The sequence below is a fragment of the Zalophus californianus genome, chromosome 5, assembly GCF_009762305.2.
Source record: "Zalophus californianus isolate mZalCal1 chromosome 5, mZalCal1.pri.v2, whole genome shotgun sequence".
Taxonomy (NCBI): domain Eukaryota; kingdom Metazoa; phylum Chordata; class Mammalia; order Carnivora; family Otariidae; genus Zalophus; species Zalophus californianus.
In genome coordinates, this window is record NC_045599.1 from 133,826,081 (window position 1) to 133,847,710 (window position 21,630).

General features: G+C 33.6%; 1 pseudogene; it reads right to left on the bottom strand.

The window, feature by feature from the left end:
- Positions 1 to 21,051, bottom strand: part of LOC113928457 — a 176,614-nt pseudogene extending 155,563 nt beyond the window's left edge.
- Between the last annotated feature and the right edge of the window lie 579 nt (positions 21,052 to 21,630).

Sequence of the window (21,630 nt, forward strand, 5' to 3'; positions counted from 1 at the left end):
AAAAGGCCAGAAATTTGAGTAATCAAAAAATATAAAACAAAAGTTAGTGGAAAAAAAGCAGAGATATTAATGAACATTCACTTTTGTGTAAATAATATATATGAATACATATTTTACCACACTAAACATTTTTTAATATTAAAAAATGTAAATCCAGTCATTGTGTTCATGAAAGTTTAGCACTTAACAATTCCATTCTATCAGCACTGGTTTTATATTCCATATCGAGCTTCTATTAAAGTTCAATATAAAATTCCAGTTTTAAAATGTTATGTTCTGATTTTGAGCTTTCTAACAATGTATTTAAATGTTTAATGTCATAAATATTTTAGCTTTATAATTGGTTTCAATATTTAGCATGTAAACCATACTTTATTCTGTCTATATCTTATTTAAAAGGGCTTGAAAATCAACATATTATTTTTGATGAAAAAATTACAAGGAGTAAAAAAAATAGTTTCCAGAATTGACAAGAAACTTGCATACCCACACTACACTAAAATTAAGTGTTTTTACTATTCATGCCTTTAAGGAAGTTAAACAATCAATGAATGTCAATAATTCTGTTCTTTGAACTATATTTATGGAAGTCCTAAAAAACTTTATGTTAAAGCATCCCCATTGCAGTTTTACTGTTAAAAATTAGACTAGAAAAAAATTGGAATTAAATGTCATACAGTTGAGGATTTATGGTTAATTATGCTTGGTGATGATTCAATATATATAATATTATATTGCCATTATTGTTAGAAACGTGTTGTCAACAAAGAAAACACTCATGCTAAAAACATGATAAAAAATTACAGAAATATGTCTATGATATACCACTTTTGAAATATGAAAGGCTACATTATGTTGAACTACATGAAATAGTTCGTATGCTCAAATGGCATCACCTTCACACTGTTCAACCTAAGAGACAGCATATGAGAAAGAGAGAGAGAGAGAGAGATTGATTAACTGTGATTATCTTCAATTAATAAACTAAATTAGTCTAAAGGTAAATTACTTGGGATTAAATACAGGATTGCTGATTATTCAATACTGTGCCTTAGTTTCTTCATTATCAAAACTTTAATGAGAGCAATAGGACACATTTCATAGTGTGGTAAAAAAATGCATTCAAGCCCTTAGAACAGTGTCTGGAATACATTTGACTCTCTATAATTAGTAAAGTATTTCATTTTTTTCTTTATTTTTTGCAATGGGCATATATTATTCAGTAATAATATTATTCAATAATCATAAAGTGTTTTAATCACACAAAGTAAGTATTTTAGCCATATAGAGTCATCAGGCAAGGGAGTTATGTTAAAACTAAATAGCAGAACCTATCAATGTGATGAAGAAATGTATGATGTGGATCAAAGACTAAGGAATGGAACGGCTAGAAAGACATATAAAAAACATCATTGCCTAGTTGAGCACAAACAAGGCAATAATACAGTTAAATAGCAGAACTTAGATAAGGGATGTTAGTCTGTCAGGGTTTCTCAACCTGGACAATAGTGTTACTCAAGGCCAGATAATTCTTTGTTGTTGGGTGTCGCCCTCTTGCACTGTAGGATATTTAGCCACATCCATGGACTCCAACCACTAGATGACAGTACTCCTCAGCACCCACATGCTATGGCAACCAAAATTGTTTCCAGACATTGTCAAGTGTCCCCTCGGGGGCTTGGCAAAATCATACTCTTCCCAGCTGAGAACCATGGTAGTAGACTGAAATGAATGTATTAATGTTTTCTGCAGTTGAGAATAATTGTAATTAGTTAGTGATATTTGAGCAACAACTTTGAGATTAAGAATTCTCAGAACTTATTAATAGATACCCTGATCTGAGATAACATTCCAGTTTGCATTTCCATGAGACACAAAATGGGATCTGATGCAGAAGCCAGAACAGAAATAATTTCCAATTTTGTCCCTTACATTCTTACAAAGAGGAGGCTATTCTTATACTTAAATATAATAGTTATTATTTGGAGGTTTTTTTGTATAAGTTTACTTTAAAATGCACAAATAATGTATTTGGAAGTGTAAGTAGATTCTATAAAGACATGAGTAAAAGAACATTTTTAAGTATTTTTATAAGTAAATTTGAGAATTAAGATGGTTTCAGTTATTGCCTACATAAGTAAAATAATTTAAAGGCAATCAGCCTAATGGCTTTACATGCTACATTTGCACACTGGGAAGGAAAATCAATTCCATACCATCTAAATCTATAGAAAACCAGAATAAACTGCTAATTTGAAATACAATTTTTCATGATTTTTATATGTTATAATTTTTTTCTCCTCATCTTTTGCACCTAATGTATGAGATTCATAGATTACATGAATGTATGAGAAGCATACATTTGTAAACTAAGCAGATAAGTTCTTTTAATCTTTCTACCCACAGCATTTAATAAAATTCTAACATATTATGACTGCTCAATAGTTGTTTAATTGATTTGTTTTGTTGGAGAGTATAAACTCTGCCTGCCTTAAAATTTTGTTGTTATCTAACTTTTCCCTCTTAAAGTATGCCCTGAACTCAAAATTATGTGGAAAAAGTTTTCCTGAGCTTCCTAATAAAGCAATGTAAAGGCTTTCTCTTCCATCCATTCTTCTTTTACTCATGGGCTATACCCTGGACATTTAGTTGCGTTGTATTGGTTCTCTTATTGATTTTATCATACTCTTAGTCATTTTTGTCTAGACTTCTCTTGTTATGACTACCTTTTAATTTTTCCAATATTCTTATTATTCACCTTTATCTTCTAATATATTTTACCAAAATCCCAGTATTTTCAACAAAGACAGTGTACGGATTATACATATGTCTACAATATTGAATAAATATGCAAACTGAGGATTAAAATTTATTTGATGAATCATCAGAAGGCATCTTTTTCTAATTTCTTTAAAGTTGTATTTTTTAAATACAAGTAAAACAAGTAATATTTATTTTAAAACAAGTAATATTTATTAAAGTCTATAATATTCCTGTAACTAATTGCAATATCCTCCCTGACTCTTCACTTACTCCTAATTGGAGTTACACTCATCCCATTTTTTTTTTTTTTTTTTTTTGACCAATGGATTGTGAGGCAAAGTGACAAAGAGTCACTTTTGGATAAATCTTAAGAAGTATCATGTATTTCAGCTCACCCTTCTTGTTCTGACCCTCTACCATTAGAGCAACATTTCTGAAGTAGTGGCTTTTCTTATCTATTATATCATGAAAAGAGAAGATAACGTTGTGCCAGATCAAGCTTAACTCAGGTGAGCTCACAGAGCCAGCAGAGTCTAGAAGAGGCATAATTAAACAGAAAACCTCTTGTGAAATGAGCAAGAAATATTTGGTGATGAAAGCATTGGAGTGTTGAGATTTTTTTTTTTTAAGATTTTATTTATTTGACAGAGACAGACACAGCGAGAGGGGTAACACAATCAGGGGGAGTGGGAGAGGGAGAAGCAGGCTTCCCGCGGAGCAGGGAGCCCAATGTGGGGCTTGATCCCAGGACCCTGAGATCATGACCTGAGCCGAAGGCAGACGCTTAACAACTAAGCCACCCAGGCGCCCCGAGATTGTTTTTATACTGCATAACCTACCATAAGCTAGCTAAAATAATCCCCAATAGCATCTTTTAATATTATTTCAACATTCCAGAATTTTCCCTTCCTATTATATCATGGTCATAAATTACAAAATAGAAAAAAATTGACAAAAACAACTCCAAAGGCATTATCAATTACTTTACTGCTAATCAAACAATTTATAATGTTTATTATACATATTTTAAAACATTGTTTCTGATTTCTGTGAAGACAAATCCTATGAAGAATGTGGATATTTTATTTTTCCAATAAGTAGTGTAGATTAAATTCTCAAGGTTTAATCCATATATTTGCCCTTGTGACAAATTCAGTAATTTGAGAGCCAGTGTTAGGAAGAAAAACTGACTTCCAAGAACACAACTATTCCAGCTTATTTTTAGTAGAAATGAAATCATTAACTTGACCTGGACAAAATAATCACTAAAATGATTTGATCAGATTTCCAGTAATATGGTTTCTCTCTACAACTTGTGTCAAATAAATCCTCCTTTTACTTTTAATATGATCAGATGATAGTTGATCACAAATAATTAATAGTAATATTAGTGACACAGATATTTACAGTGGGATTAAATCTAGCAATTATTTTTTTTAATGGCTAACTTTGCTTTTCTTATCCTTACAAGCTCAGACTTTCTTATTATTTTATAGGATCTATGTGTAGGTCTTTGAATTTCTTAAATATTGATCACAGACCTATAGTTTTCTTAGGTTTGGGAAGGATGTATATAGCCTCTCTAATCACATTTTATTAGTGTAGAGAAGCTGATATTTTCCTTTGTAGTATTACACCTGCTCTTCAATGGTCTCAAATGAATTGGCCCCCTGGTCATTTTTCATTTAGTTTGTAATATTCTGCTCTTAAATATACTTTCTCTGATATTAATAAAGCCACTCCATCTTTTTGTTTAGCATTAACAAGGTACATTTCCCCCCCAATCTTTTATTTTAACCTTTGAATTTTTATATGGTAAGCTTTATGTAGGCAATGTATAGTTGAAACTACATTCTTATCCAATCTGACAATCTCTTCCTTTTAATAACATGTACATACCATTTATATTTAATGATTACTGATATAATTGGTTTTAAATCTACTATCTTGCTTTTTGGTTTCTATTTGTCCAATATGCTTTCGTACTTTTTTTTGTTGTTTTGGAAGAAATACATATTTTGTATGATCCTATTTTATTTTTCTCTGATGCATTAACTATTATTATTTTGTGTTATTTTTGTGTATATTTATAGAACTATCACTATTTTATCTCAGTCTAATTTTAAGTGATATATATAATAGTACATATATAAGAACATTAAAATGGTACACAACTATTTCTCCTTTCTCAGTCTGTGCATTTTTGTCACATTATTTAACCAATATATATGCAATATTATTACTTTTTATTTAAGTAGTTCATTGTTGCTTAAAAAGATTAAATTTTAAAACCTTTATATTGGGGCACCTGGGTGGCTCAGTGGGTTAAATGTCTGCCTTCGGCTCAGGTCATGATCCCAGATTCCTGGGATGGAGCCCCGCATGGGACTCCCTGCTCGGCAGAGAGCCTGTCTCTCCCTCTGCCTGCCACCACCCCCCCCCCCCCCGCTTGTGCATGCTCTTTCTGTCAAATAAATAAACAAAATCTTAAAAAAATAAAACTTTTATATTTATCTATGTCTTAAGATTTTCTGGTGCTCTCCATTCTTTTGTACAGATCCAGAATTCCATCAAGTATGACAAGCATAATATTCCATATGAATGTAGAAATTCCTTTATTTCTTGTAGTTGAGGTCTAGTGGTGATGAAAACTTTTGGTCTTTGTATGTCTGAAAAAGTATTTATTTCACTTTTGTTTTTGAAATTATTTTTCCTGGGTAATGCATTCAAAGTTGACTGATGTTTGTTTTTACTTCAATAGTTTAAGCATGTTGTTCAATAGAACATGCTTAAGCACGTAAGTCTTCTATCTTACATTGTCTTCAGTGAAAACTCTGCTTTTATCCCTTTTTGTTCCTTAGTATCCGATGTTTCTTTCTCGGTAGCTGCTTTAAAATTTTTTTTATCATTGTTTTTAAACAATTTGATTACATAATTGTTTCATGTTTCTTGTACTTTGGTTTCAAAGAGCATCTTAGCTATATGAGTTTACAGCTTTCATCAAATTTATAAACACTTCAGACATTATTTCTTCATCTAAAAACCAAGTGAATTTTCCATAGCAGTAGAAATAAATGCAAAGATTTTTCTATATTCCTTTGGGTCAGTTTTTCATTCTCCAGTGAGTCATCTTCATTAGCACTGAAAACTCAGTTTGGGTCAGTAAACAACTGAATACTAGTCAATGTCTTATCCATGGTTTCCCACAGAAGTATGTCTGTGTCAGGAAAAGTTTGTCCAGGGGACAAAGTTGCATTATAGAAGTCAGTATTGAATGTAAGAAATTCTGGGATGGTTTCATTTCCTGGAACATATAGATCTGTAGTGGCAAAATGGAATATGGAAGGGGTTGAATAATAAGACGACCCTTTCTTCCTTAATAAGCATTACATTCTCTACCTCTTCATCTCCCAAATGAACCAACCAAGTTTCTAATGAAGAACCTGGTTTCTATAGTGACCACAAATTTTCTTCCTTTCACATTTAGTGTAGATTTATCTCTGAAACTACTGACTGAAATACTGAAAGGGGGAAGGAAACTGCCCATTCAGGATGACTCTAAGATAAGTTATCATGAAAAGTTGGGCCTGAGGCAGCACACCAAGCTAGCAAGGAAGTCCACTCAACCTGAAGATCAGGTATTTAAACATTCTTTCCAGTACTCAATCTGTGACTACTTCGCCTATCCCTTCTTTTAATAGGCAATACTGTTTGCTAATATTATTTGATTAACATGTTTACTGTCAATTTTCATGAATTTCCTTCAAATAGCAATGACTGCTCTCCAAGGCCCCTATCCTTCCTGTTTTGGAAATTTATGTTTCCTTCAGCCTCCTGTCTTCTTATCCTCAGCACCATAACTGTCTAAAACTGTGAAAGGTGTGAAATTTTACTCCACTTGCAAGTTTACAATTTAATCTGTCACAGTATAATGATGGTGGTGGAAAACACAAGACTCCTGGATTAAGAACAAAAAAATCTTTATTTTAACAGAAATAGCAGTGGCCCATGTAACAGCATTTTTACTGATTCCCCAAGCCCCAGTACTCTAAGGGTAACAGAGAAAAGGAAAGACTGTACACACAGTGTATTACATTACAGAAGGTTAGGAAACTCAAATCTTTTAGAAAGGGCAGTAAATATATAGTTGATTTTTGAACAATGTGGGAGTTAGGGAGCCAACCCCCTGAGCAGTCAAAAATCTACATATAACTTTTGAATCCTCAAAACTTAACTACTAATAGCCTACTATTGACTGGAAGCGTTATTGATAGCATAAACAGTTAACTAACACTATTTTAAGTTATATGTATTATATACTATATTCTTAGAATAAAATAAGCTAGAGAAAACAAAATGTTATTAAGAAAGTCCTAAGGAAGATTAAAAAACCCACTTATCTGTACACTATACTGTATTTATAAAAAAATCCATTCATAAGTGGACGTGCACAGTCCAAACTCGTGTTGTTCAAGGGTCAACTGTACAAGCTACCTTTGATTTTAGTTGTATTCTTGGAAAATTCCATTTATTAAAGTTGCACAAAAAATACTTGACTTTTATATATGAATTACTGTCATTTTCTAGTCTTAATAAGCAATATTTCACACATGATTGATGATCCTTTTTAAGATAGTCAGCCATGATCATTGCAAGGTGTCTAGCAATATTGCCCTCCAAATGATGTTAATTGAAAACGTGGTCACAAAATTCTAAAATATTCTTTAGGTAGATGTAGTTGTCCCACCTCATGCTATTCTAAAAGAACACACAATCCTTGCAATTCATAGAGATTCTGGGCAACAGGCATAGAAAACAGAGTAAATGGAAAGTTTTTAATGAGAGTGATCATTCTGGTAAGTCATGTTTTTATATTCCACCCTGTCTGTGTTATCCATATTGGTGGAGACTTCTATGCATCAGTACTTTCTAAATTGAATATCCACAGCCTTTACTATATATGGTAATTGTTCATATATTGCATTGAATGATTATCTGGCCACCCAAGTTTTCAAAGCCTTTATAAGATTTTTCCAAACCACTGAGGACTCTTGTGCATTGATCATGTCTCTAGGATGGAATTTAAAATAGCTTCATTGATCCAATGTGCTCTTCTATCTTCTAACACAAGAGTACCCTCTACTTTGAAAAACATTATTTGGGAAAAAATAAATAAGAAGGAAAAGGAGGAGGAAGAGAAAAAGAAGAAGAAAAGGGAGGAGGTAGAGGAGCTATCATCAAAGGAGAAGGATAAAGGGAAAAGACATACACATATAAAGTATATATATGTATATATATATATACACACATATATGTATATATGTATAAATGTATATATCTTGTTACCATTTTCACAATTATTTCTGAAAAACACTGATAATGAAAGATTAACTTTCCCCATTAGGAAATACAGGACACTATTTTTTTAGGCTCAATATCAGGCTTATAATCATGAATTTCAATACTATCATATTCAATCTACATTCATACTTCCTTTCTGCCTTTCAATCAACTGGCTATCTCATTTTATGCATGCATATTTGCTGCACTGTATCATGATACTGTATGAGGTCAGGGACCATATTTGATTTATCTTACTCACTCCAGCCCATGGAATTATGTTTTATATTCAGCAATCATTAAATATATGTTAGATTTAAAGTGATTCTGAAAATGCCAAATTCAGCATTTTCTATTTTTCTAAAAAATGTAGAATACCTATGTCATGTGTTTCTTCTCACCATCTGTCCCATGTCACTAATAGAGGCACTCCAGACAATGGTCTGGATGAAAACTTATAATACCTCTGTGGCCAATATATGTGGTGAATGGAGCTCTTAATTTATGCAGCTTGCTCTGTTTAAAATATATTTTAAAAATATTTTAACTAGATTAAGTTGCTTAACAGAGAGCTAATTAATGATAATATGCCTTATTTAAATAGAGCAGTTGAAGGACGAAGTATGTTTTTTAAATCTATAGAGAGGAAACCATGTGAAGAAAATAGTGTGACATGTTAATTTCCTACATCAAACATTAGAAAACATGCAATTTAAAGAGGCTGCAAATGTCCTAACGATAAATACAAAGATACCCTCAATATGATTGTACTGTCTTAAACCTTGTACACTAATGTTCATAGCAGCAGTATTCTTAATAGTCAAATGGTGCAAACAACCCAAATGTCCATCAGCTGATGAAAGGATAAGCAAAATATCCATACAGTTGAATATTATTCAGTCATAAGAAGGAATGAAGTACTGAGTCAGGCTGCAACAAAGATGAAAGAAGCCAGTCACAAAGGACCACACATGTATAATTCCATTTAAACAAACTGTCCAGATAGGCAAATCTATACAGACAGAAAGTAGATTAGTGCCTTAGAGCTGTTGTGGGTGTGGGGGAAAGTTGGAGGAAACAGGGAGTGAGTCCCAATGGGTTGAGAGTTTTCTTTTAGGAGTGATCCAAATACTGAAAATACTGAATATACTAAATACCATTGAATTATACACTTTAAATGGGTATATTGTTTGGTACGTGATATATATCTCAATAATGTTATTTAAAAAAAAGTGTGAGCCACTACCACCTGTTCTATCAGAATCTTTCAGAATCCTATCAGAATCTTTTGTGGACAGAACCCAACTCTGAATTTCCCCAGGGCATACTGAATGAAGTTCAAAATATAGTTGTTACTTTAACAATGTGGGTGGTAGGCACCAACCCTTCACCAGTGCAGTCAAAAATCTGTGTATTTTGACTTCCCCAAAACCTAACTACTAATAGTTTATTGTTGACTGGAAGCCATAACAATAACATAAACAGTGGACTAACACATATTTTGTATATTATATGTATCTCATGCTGTATCATTACAATAAAGTAAGCTAGAGAAAAAATGTTATTAAAAAATCATAAAAAAATACGGTTACAGTTCTGTACTACATTTATCAAAAAATCTGCATGTAGGTGGACCCATGAAGTTCAAACCTGTATTGTTAAAGTGTCAACTGTATTTACTATTTTTTCCAGTGGGAAAAATTATCCCTATCTCCAAAATCTGTTCACCTTTGAATTTTCCTTGAAAAGATAGTCCAGAACAAAGGGCAATCAAGCCTTCACCTCAAAAGACATACAATAATGTGAGAAACTATGAAGAATCATCTTCCAACATTTAATATGTCTTAAAATTCACTAATCTTTTCTTCTTTAATGTTTATCTGTTTTAATCCCATGCAGTGTATGTTAAGTATTTTTATATCTTCCATATATTTACTAAATATCTTCCATCTTTATCTTCCTTAATATATAAAGTTCTAATGCCTCTTTGAATGCCTCTGTCTACTAATTTTGTCATCTGTGTTATTGCTGATCAGTTTGAGTTCATTGATTTTTCTCGTTATGGATTTTATATCCCTGCTTCTTTGCATGCCTGTTAATTGTTATTGGATGCAGACAATGTGAATTTTAACCTTATTTTGTATTGGTAGTTTTATATTTCTATAGATATTCTTGAGTTGTTTTTTTTTTTCTAGGACTTGGATAGACTTACTGGGAAAAATGGATCTTTCTAATTCTTGATTTAAGATTTATTAGGCCCAAAACTTCATTCGTCTAGAACTAAATTTCTGCACTACTTTGGCAAGGCCCTTTTTAGGACTCTGATGTTACCTGAATTATGAAGTTTTCTATTCTAGCTGTTGGCACTATTCCTGGTCTCCTGTGATTCTGTTTTGTATAATTATCTTAGTTGGTCCTTTTCCCTGCCTTAGAGAGTTTCTTCAAATACATATACTCATCACATTCCCCAGAATACCTAAGGACTATTCAAAACAACTCTCTGCAAACCCCTGAAGTCTGTGCATCTCTCTCTTCTGTGGTTCTCAGTCCTGTTTACTTTAGCTGCCTTGGCTTGCATGGACTTCAAGCCCCATCCCATCACCTGACGGAGATTTCTGGGCTCCATTGTTCAGCATCCTAAAAAATTTTTCTAGTCTATAAGCTGGGACATTTCTAAAGCTCACTTCATTTGTTTCTGGTTTTACAGGGATAGCTAGCTGTCCTTCATTTCCTGATGTTTGATATATTAAGCACTGTTGTTTCATATATTTTTCCCATTCTTTTAGTTGTTCCTGGTGGGAGGGTAAATCTGGTCCTTGTCACTCTATCTTCACCAGCAAGTGAAATTCTAATTTACCTTTTGAAAACTTAAATATGACTTTAACAGTAGCATTCAATGTTTCCATCTATATCTGATCATTTTACCCATCATCAAGGTTAGAATTAATCCTTCCCACCTCTAGGCTCATGTCACATTTTGCATATTATTGGACATTTTTATAATAATATTCGCTAACTTATACCACTCTACATTTTATTTGTCTTCTCTCTCATCTCAGTTTTAAATATCTTCTGAGAACAGGGTTTATTTATTTATTTATTTTATTGTCCACATGATTTACATGTAGTAAATTGTCCAAAAATGTTGTCAGATTGAATTAAGTGTAATCATTCCCAATCAGTAGTTAGAAAGTATAGAAACCAAACTCATTGTTTATGTGACAATATCCAGATAATAGAGGAATATAAAGAATAAATTTGATAACAAACAAAAGTGGAGCTCTATGGCCTGAGCCATTTGAGTTTATGCTAGATTTTTACCTGCATCTTATTTCTTAACTTTCTAAACTTTGGTTTCCATGTTCCTTATTTGTAAGAGAAAGACTAAAATACTTTGTATTTTATAGGCACTTTGGATTGACTAATTAAGGTAATGCATACTAGTCTTGTTACAGAGTAAATTTTGAATATATTCATGCTATTATTAACAGGGCATTTGGGGTATGAGTGGCAGAATAAAGTAAGTAAAAATTGTTTAAAATTCAGGATTGTGTTTTTCTCCTCTCATGTCAAATCCGGAGGTCAGGCAGTGCCACAGTTAGTTATTTCAGCAACTCGATAATGCCATCTAGGGCCAGATTCTTTCTATATCGTCACTGTCCCCTAGTACCCATGGGATTTCACATTTAAGTTTATCCATTCATGTTCACACACGGGTGTCACAGTTTCATTAATCATGTTCTTACTCAACCACACTGAGTGGCAGGAGAAAGAATAACTTTTCCTTGTGCATTTGTTCTCTGCAATGACAAAAATATCCCTTTCTTGAGGAATCTCAGCAGTTTTTAATCTATGCAGTATTGGTCACAATTTCTTTGCATGGGTATTCCTAAACCAAATGGACAAAAAATTGTAATTTTCTTGAAAGGTATTAGACTCAGCTCTTCCTCAGTTTGCTTGGCTTAATGGAGGGTGACTAAAATCAAGTTTGAAGATAGCACATAGGCAGGCAAGTTGTTAGTCACTTTTTTTTAAGTTAAAAGCTAGTATATAGCAAGTAATAGCATCTTTCATTTAGAAACACAAAAAAAGTGGCAGAAATATATTTTTCCTAACATTTTTCTAAATGCCAGTGCTTTTTATATATTTCAACCTAGCTTACTCATGATTTAAATGCCATGAAAATTATGTAAGGTAGTATGTCTTGTTATAGTGATACATTTTCATTAAAATTTAATGAAAAAGTTCTGAATAGCACAATCAGAGACAATTAGGATAAATGTGTTTTGAAATGCATATATTTTAGTAAATTAAAATTATCTTTATGGAAAATACCTATTTTTCTGTCTTGGTATGGTATTGCATTAGTATATTCGGGATGCCATGACAATATACCACAGATTGTATAACTTAAACAACAAATTATTTTCTTAATGTTCTGGAAGCTGGAAGTCTAAGATCAAATTTCCAGAAGGTCTGGTTTCTCCTAAGTCTTATCTCCTTGGCTTGCAGATGGCCACTTTCTTGCTGTGTCTTCAGATGTCCTTTTCTCTGTACATACACCTCCCTGGTGTCTCTTCCTCTTCCTATATGGACACGAGTCAGATTGGACTTGGGCTCCCCCTTTATTACCTTAACCTTAACTACCTCTTTAAAGGCCCTATTTCCAAATACAGTCACACTGGAGGTTAGGGCCCCAAGATATGAATTTTAGGAGAACATGATTCAGTCAATAACAGGTATATATATTTCTCTAGGTTGACTGAAGTTGCTACTGATCTCTGAGTTATCTTTGTGCCTTGCTGCCACATTCCAAACTGTATTTTATTAATCTACAACACGTTGTAAACTCAAAGGTAGGTGGGAGACTATATACATACATTCCCTAATCTAAATCAAAAAATGATTTTTTCAAAAATATTTAGAAAACACAAATAAGCTTTAAAATTTTTTTTCACCTATCAAAAGTCACTAGTAAACCGAAACTGAAATACTTTCCATCCTTTCATTAAAGGTGTTATAATGGTGAGAAAGAACTTTTCAGATATCAGAGTTTTAGCCTTGAGAACCCCCACGACTACTAATCAGTCTGGATCTTTTCCCGACATTGTTATTTAATTTAAGGCATTCTGGACAAAGTGCTTGAAACAACTTTCTTACAAAATCAATTCAGTAAGAATGAAATCCATGAAATGCACTTCAAAATGAAAATTATAAACCAGTGTTTTCCTCCTGACTGCATTCAGCAATAAAATATTAAATGGAACATTAGGAACAACAATTAAAGAGCTTAGCTTTTAAGCTGTCTGGTGGTGTGTAAGATTTGGTTCTTTATTGGCTATTAGAAAAATTACCAAAGATTACTTTAGTTATTCTAAGTGAATATAGAACTGCCTGCTCAGCAGTAGTGACAGGAAGTACTTAATGACGACTAACTAAACATTCTTACATTTTCATTTTGGAAAAATTATTTCGTAATTTTTCAGAGTTGAGTTTATTTAGTTTGAAAAAATTAAAAAATGTTGATATTATATATATAAAATAAATCTTTACAACTAAATTGTTCCTAACCCTGGAAATGTTTGAAAAGTCATTTCTAATGGGTCTGCTCCAGGGCAGTCAATCACATTAAAATGTCCACTTAATAAGTCCTTAATTAATATTAATAGGAAAAAAAATCCATAGATAAGCATAAGGTAAGAAAAACACTGCGGTTTTAAGACAAACATAATCTATAAGAAATAGCAGTGAGTTATAAAACAAACTATATATGTCTTCTATTTTTAATCAATTGTACACCTGAAATGGAAGTGAGATGATTGAAGGGGGAGGGCTTTTAGCACCTGGTTGCTTTTGGTTGCTTAGGTACACAAGATAGAAAGGATAACAGAATACAAAGTGAGGAGGAAAAAAAAAAAACTCTCTGGATGTGCTACAACAAAAATAAGATTTTATTTCAGTTCATAAGAGTTCTTTCTTTCATTCAGCAAGTAGTCTTAATTCTTCAAAAAATAACATGCCACTCTATGGTAACACAGCCTCTCATTTTCAGTCTCATAGTAAAAGAGCTCTGGGATTCAAGGTGGTAAGACTCTTTATCAAGTGTTTTAGTAGTCCAGGAAATGAGGGGCAGTATAATCACGGCCCTCCAGCAGTGTTGTGGTAAGAGAACCTCTACTACATCAACTCCACTGGATGTACTTCACTAAAGTCTTGTTTCAATGAGGTCAGACAACAGTAATTTGTTATGTGGGTCATGGCAGAATCCTTCTTCTAAACACTACAAAGAATGACTCCTTTGTCAATATAAATACATCCTAATGCATTTAGTCTCCCTGTTGTCTGTATTATACACTCGAGAGCTATCGTGTCAAATTCTGCCACTCAGCATTATAATACCTTTTCATCTTGCCTTTTCCCCCCACTTTATAGTAGAAGTGAATAAAACACACACAAATACAAGATGAAGATTGTTTTCTTTTTAAAAAATATTTTACTTTGCAGACATTATAGAGAATGAACATCAGATTTAGCATGTTAGCAGATGCATTTCAAAGAACAGGACATAATACAACAGAAATATTACATTAAGAATTCAAGTCATTCATATTTTCCCCAAAATATTTGTTTCTATAAATCTTTTATTATTTCATCCTCATCCAAATAAATATGTATATGTAAAATAAGAAAACTGGAAGAGGTAATTTTCCCACAAAATTGTAAATTGAAATAATATAATAAATAGTGACTTTAGAATTACCTGAATCAATATAGACATGTCTTTCAATTGTTACTAGTAACATTATTCTAAATTTCCTATCTTTAAAATTCTTTGAATTTCTAAAATATTAGATTTAAGTATTGTAAAGCAATTAGAATGAATGTATATTAAAAACTATAATATAATCTACACTATGATGAAAATTTTTGTTATATATGTACTTAGTCTCTATTCTTATCTGTTCATTCATAAAGAGAAAGACTTGGAGATTTCTAGAGTCTCTTCAAATATTAACTTATTTTATATTACTTGTTTTTCTATTCAATCTTCACTTAATAAATCTCCACATTGACCCCTCACCTCTGAAAAAATGTGAACATACACACACTAACAGACAACTCAGAATGGACAATGGACTGATTAGAAATGTTGGGTTTCAAATTGGTGGATACTGTTCTATTTTGACTGCTCTGAGAAAAGGCCAGGTTTTGAAGTACTTATGTGATGTAGCTTTGAGACAAAGAATGTTAACTCAGACAAACTTTAAAAATGTCTTCGTCAAAAATCTGTATAAATAAATAAAAAAAAAGTCAACCTATTCTCAATGGGTCATAAAGCCTAGAGGCAAAAAACCTTAGACAAGATGTCAAACAAAGGTCATTTGCTGTTTTAAGATTCAAAGATATTGTACTCCTCTTGTTGTTTGAAACCTAAATTTTAAAAGATGTAGTTATAGCAGGTATGTTTTACAAGTTTGAACTTGAAAACTTAACTCCAATTTCTAAATATTCATTGGTGATAAACTTCAAAAACAAATACACACTACCAAGTAGCACTTCTCTGATGCTGGGTAATTTGAAGAACAAAGTGTTATGCATATGTGCTTACATTCTGACACTGATCATTACCAAATGTCTGATATTTGAAAATGATTTTTAATAATAGCAAAATTATTCCCATTGAAGCTTATAAGTACTTTGATAAGTAATTTGCAAAAATGCCTTATTAAGTATTCACACTTGCTATCTGATATAAATGTTATTGTTACTGAGAAAGTACCCAAGAGATAAGACTCAAGTATAGACCCTCAAACAATGTGGAATGGGAGATGGTAAGTAAATACTCTCCCTCCCCACCCTTTCTGAAACAAATCTGATGTATATTCAATACAGTATATCAGAAAGTCCCTAGGAGGTAAGATCTGCGTTATTAGCCAGGAAACATTTCTCTTCCACTTCTTCCACATTCCTGGACAACCTTCCAAATAAACTGCTTGTAACATAATCTTTGGTTGAGAGTCTACTTTTAGTAAATTTGGACTAGGACATTACTATTAGAAGTGACCTTAGAAAGCACAATCTTGGTTTAAGATTCAGGAATTTCATCAGATAGCAATAAGGATTCCATCAGTGGTAGTAAGTGGTTATAATAACCTCTCGCATGCTACAGTGTTATATTTCCTAAGATTCATCCACTGGGATGGATTGTTATGCACACTGTTGGGGTCTTTATGTAGGTTTCATCATGTAGGCATGATCAAATATTAACTCCATTTACAGCCCCACTATAGGGTTTGGAGAACTTCCAGGGTTGGTGAACACAGGGAGGTGCAGAAAGAGTGGCAGTACTGGAGAGGGCATAAAAGCTCTGTGCCCCATCCCACAGAGCTTTCCTAATGCATCTCTTCCATCTGGATATTCATGTGTATCCTTTATCATATATATTTATAAAAAAACAGTAAATAGTAAGTAAACTCTTCCTGAATTTTATGAGATGCTCTAGCAAATTCATCAACCCCAAGGAGGGGGTTGTGGGAACCTCTGGTTGGTCTGAAACACAGATCACAGCCTGGACTTGTGATTGATATTGGAAGTGGGGAGACTGGCAGTCTTGTGGAACTGAACCCTTAATGATGGGATTTGTGGGATTTGATGCTATCTCCAGATTGATGATGTCAGAAATGAGTTAAATTTTAGGTGTCACAGAGAGTTGCCTGGTGTGGGAAAAACAAAACAAACACCTATCTGGTGTTGGAAGTGTGAGTATGGTTGTAGTGTGGGAGTAAAGGAGGAACACAGGAGGAAGACTGAAATTTTCCTACACAAAGGAGAATTTCTACATCTTACAAGAGCTATAGGAACAGAATCTGAGCTAAGAGTGATATGAAGTGATCTAGACTGCCATCATGCCCTGCCCTAGTAAAGCAGGAGTATATGGAATACCATAATTCAGTCTGTTTCAAGCTCATCCTATAGTAGATCCAATGAATGTACAGACACACCATGAGGTCAGTACCTTGGTTCTTGAGTTCATAATTATGATGAATATTCTTAGAATCCAGAAGAATCTTCGCATTGCTTTCCTGATATTTGTCATAAGAGAATGACAAAAAGGCAGAGTAGAAGCCCTTTAAACTGCTTGTCTCTACCAAGATCATTGGTATTGCATAAATCAATAAGTTGTTCCTTTTTTATCCCTAAATAATTAGTCCATTGTATGGATGCAATACAGTTTGCATATCCATTCATTTGTGGAAAGACATCTTGGTTGCTTTCAGTGCTTTGTGATTATAAATCAATGAAGTTTCTATAAGCATGAATACACAGGTTTTTGTACAAAAATAAGTTTTCACTTTCTAGGAGCATGACTGTCTGGTAAATCTACGTTTAACTTTATAATAAACTGCCAAATGACCCTTTCAAAGTGACTGTACATTGTTTCAACCAGTCATGAATAATATTTGCCAGCATTTCATATTATCAGGGTTTTTTTATTTTTGGATTTTAGGCCATTCTATAGTGCACAAAGGTTATGCTCATGTGATGTAATATTGAGACAAATAATGTTAACTCAAACTTTAAAAATGTCTTCCTCAAAAATCTGTATAAATAAATTTAAAAAAAGGCAACCTTATTCTCAATGTTGTTTAAATTTACATCTCCCTAGCGACAAATGATGTTGAGAATCTTTATATATGCATATTTGCAATCTATCATCTTTGATGAAGTGTCTATTGATATCATTTATCTACTTTTGTACTGGGTAGTTTATTTACTTGTTACTGGTTTTTAAGTGTCTTTATATATTCAGAAAAAATGCCCTTAATCAAATACATGATTTGTAAATATTTTCTTCCCATCCATGGCTTGTATCTTATTTTTTCATGAGAATGTTAACAAAGTACAACTTATTAGTTTTTTAATATATTGTACTTTTTTGTTATATATAAAAACTCATCATCAAACTTAAAGTCAAAGCAATGTCTCCTATTTTTATTTCTATAAGTTTTATAGTTTTACATTTTATATTTAGGTCTATGATCTTTTTTTTTTTAAAGATTTTATTTATTTATTTGAAAGAGAGAGAGAAGGAGAGAGAGCACAGAGGGAGAGGGAGGAGCAGACTCCCTGCTGAGGAGGGAGCCTGATGTGGGGTTTGATCCCAGGACCCTGGTATCATGACCTGAGCTGAAGGCAGATGCTTAACCGACTGAGCCACCCAGGAGACCCTTTAGGTCTATGATCTATTATGAATTCACTTTTTGTGTAACTTGTAGCAACCATAAGTGCCTCACAGAATCTATCGGAGACTCACTGGAAGAAATCACGTTTACCTTAACTCAAAGATTAATTCAAAAGATCATTTATTTTTAGTAATTGTATAACCAGGATACAATTAATATTAATCTAACTCTATGGAAACAAAGTACCATGAATGAGAATAGGAATAAAACATGATGGGCGCCTGGGTGGCTCAGTTGGTTAAGCGACTGCCTTCGGCTCAGGTCATGATCCTGGAGTCCCGGGATCGAGTCCCACATCGGGCTCCCTGCTCAGCAGGGAGTCTGCTTCTCCCTCTGACCCTCTTCCCTCTCGTGCTCTCTATCTCTCGTTCTCTCTCTCTCAAATAAATAAATAAAATCTTAAAAAAAAAAAGGAATAAAACATGATGTTTATTGGGATTTTTTTTGAAGATTTTATGTATGTATGTATGTATGTTAAAGAAAGAGACAGCTGGGGGAGAGGAGCAGAGGGACAGCGACAGGCAGACTCCACACTGAACACGGAGCCGCATATGGGGCTCCAACTCACAACCCTGAGATCATGACCTGAGCCAAAACCAAGAGTGGGACGCTTAACCGACTGACCCACCCAGGTGCCCTTGGATTATTATTTTTTTTAAATGCCAGGTTGAAACTATAGCCAGGGAAGAGGAGTCACTAAAAAAACCAAAGACAAAAAAACAGAAAGAAAAACCTAGATTAAAATAAGATCTACAGGGACACCTGGGTGGCTCAGTCTGTTAAGCGTCTGCCTTTGGCTCAGATCATAATCCCAGGGTCCTGCGATCCAGTCCCCCATCGGGCTCCTTCCTCAAAGGGGAACCTGCTTCTCCCTCTGCCTGCTACTCCCTCTGCTTGTACATTCTCTCTCTGACAAATAAATAAAGAAAAACATCTTTAAAAAATAAAATAAGATCTACAAATGAAAAAAAGCTAATTTTTAAAAAAATGATTTTAACAGCAAATTAAATTCAGCTAGAGAGAGAAAATTTAAAAAGTAAATGTTGTCAGATTGCAGTATGGAAGAACATAAAAACATAAAATACAGAAAACTGATTAAGAGTTATAGAGAGTTGAGGTGCCTGGGTGGCTCAGTCGGGTAAGTATCTGCCTTAAGGCAGCTCAAGTCATGATCTCAGGGTCCTGGGATCGAGCACCGCATCAGGCTTCCTACTCTGCTCTGCTTCTTCCTCTCCATCTACCTCCCCCCTGATGGTGCTCTCATGCGTGCTCTCCCTCTCTCTCAAATGAATAAATAAAAAATCTTAAAAAAAAAAAGTTAGAGAGGGTAGAGCAAGGATCTAACAAAGATTTAACTGGAACTCTATAAGTCAAGAGGCAGGTTGGAGCCAGAATATAAAGACAATGTCTGAGGATTTTCCAGAATCGATGAAAGACACAAACTCATAATTCCAAGAAGCCAGCAAATATAAAGCAGAATAACCATAAGTAAATTCATTCTTAGACACATCATAATAAAATTCCAGAATACAATAGCTAGTGGGATGGAAATAGATGGGGGTGGGGAGAGAAGACTGATTACTTTTTGTAGGAGGAAGAATTAAATTGACTATTAACGTTCTATAGTAACCATGGTAACAAGGACTTAGACCAAAAAAATTATTTCCAATGATCTGAAAGAAAATAACTGCCTATCTATAATTCTATTTTCTACAGATACTTTCAAAAATAGACAAAATATAAAAATCTATGAGAAGGTAAAATTAATCAACCAGAAACAAGTCAGAGAACTTGAGAATGAAAAAGCTGTTATAAAATAGTTCTAGTGTGCAAAAGTTTTGTTTCAATAACAATAATAATACCTAATACCTAATAGTAGTAGTAATAATAATAATAACATCTTTGGAAATTGTGGTTGTACAACAGAGGTTAAAAATCAGTGTTCCTCTGTCACCCATTCACCCCAGGTTATTTCCCTCCATTATCTCATAGTTTTAACTTATTTTTCATAGTCTTCCTTTCTTTTCCTATTTTTTCCTATTCTTTCATTTTTTCTTTTTCTTTTCCTTTTTTTAGGCTCAATCCAGAGAAGTAAAACTCTTGTTTTCACTGTCTGAACATCAATATGCTGGGAAAGCCAGCAGAAGCCCTTGTCATAATAGCCTTGCTTCTTGAGCACAGTGCAAGTAACACTTCCATGGGGCACGTATTCAGCTCCTTCAGGGTCACATTCCCCTTCCTGTGGTCTATCCATAAAGCCCAAATATCTCACGGAGCTTTTCTTCACTGATTGCATCTGTTCTGTTGTTTTTGTTACCCAAGGTAAGGATGGGCACATTGGATATTGTTTCATTCATTGGTCATTAAAGCATTTAGCTCAAGCGTGGTTTCCACGAGGTGAGGATGATCTGCACAATCCACCAGAAAGACAATCCCATTGATTGCTGGGAGATAATTTTTCCAGACCCGACATGCTTGCTCATGCCCTCCAAGATCAAAAGTTGTAAAAGTCATTCTAGCAATTGTCAGCTCTTCTGATGTTGGAGCTAATGTTGAAACATGTTGGCCCAATCAGTCATTGTTGAGTATGTGTAGAATGGTTTTGCCTGCGTTGTCCAAGTCCAAGAATACAAATTTTCCAGGTTTCTGATAGAGTCCTTAGGAACTGGAGCACACTGTTGATCCACTCAAAGAAGAAAGACATTATTAACTCTTCCTGTGGCCAAGGGTTTCCTCTGGCAGCAGCAGGAGGCTTCGACCCTCCCTCACAGCATATAGCCCAGCAGCACCCCCACCCCCAGGACCACCAGTTACTCCTCTTTTCTTATTTTTCTAACCATCATCCTTTCCCTTGACTACCATGTGCACAGATAATCCATCAAGATCACATTCACTCAGTTTCAAAGATCTTTTCCTCATTTGGTGTTAGTCACTATTCCATGGTTTTACCTTTAATTTTGATTTGTTAACTGCACCTTCTCAGAGATCTTGGTTATTACACAGTAACTGAAACATGGCTGTCCTCTATGATACTGTTTTCTATGGAACTAATGTTTTACACAGGGAGACATAATTTTTTGAAGTGTTGACTAACTTTCAGTTCCCTTCATCTGTTTAAGGAATTAGAGTGAATAAACTACTTGAATGTTTGCTGAACACATTCATTTTTATATATAAAAATATAAATGAGAATTACTAAAATAGTCTTATGCAATTAATTTGAATATTACATACATTTTTAAAAAACATCTGACATAGGACTAAGATTCTGTATGTGTTCAAA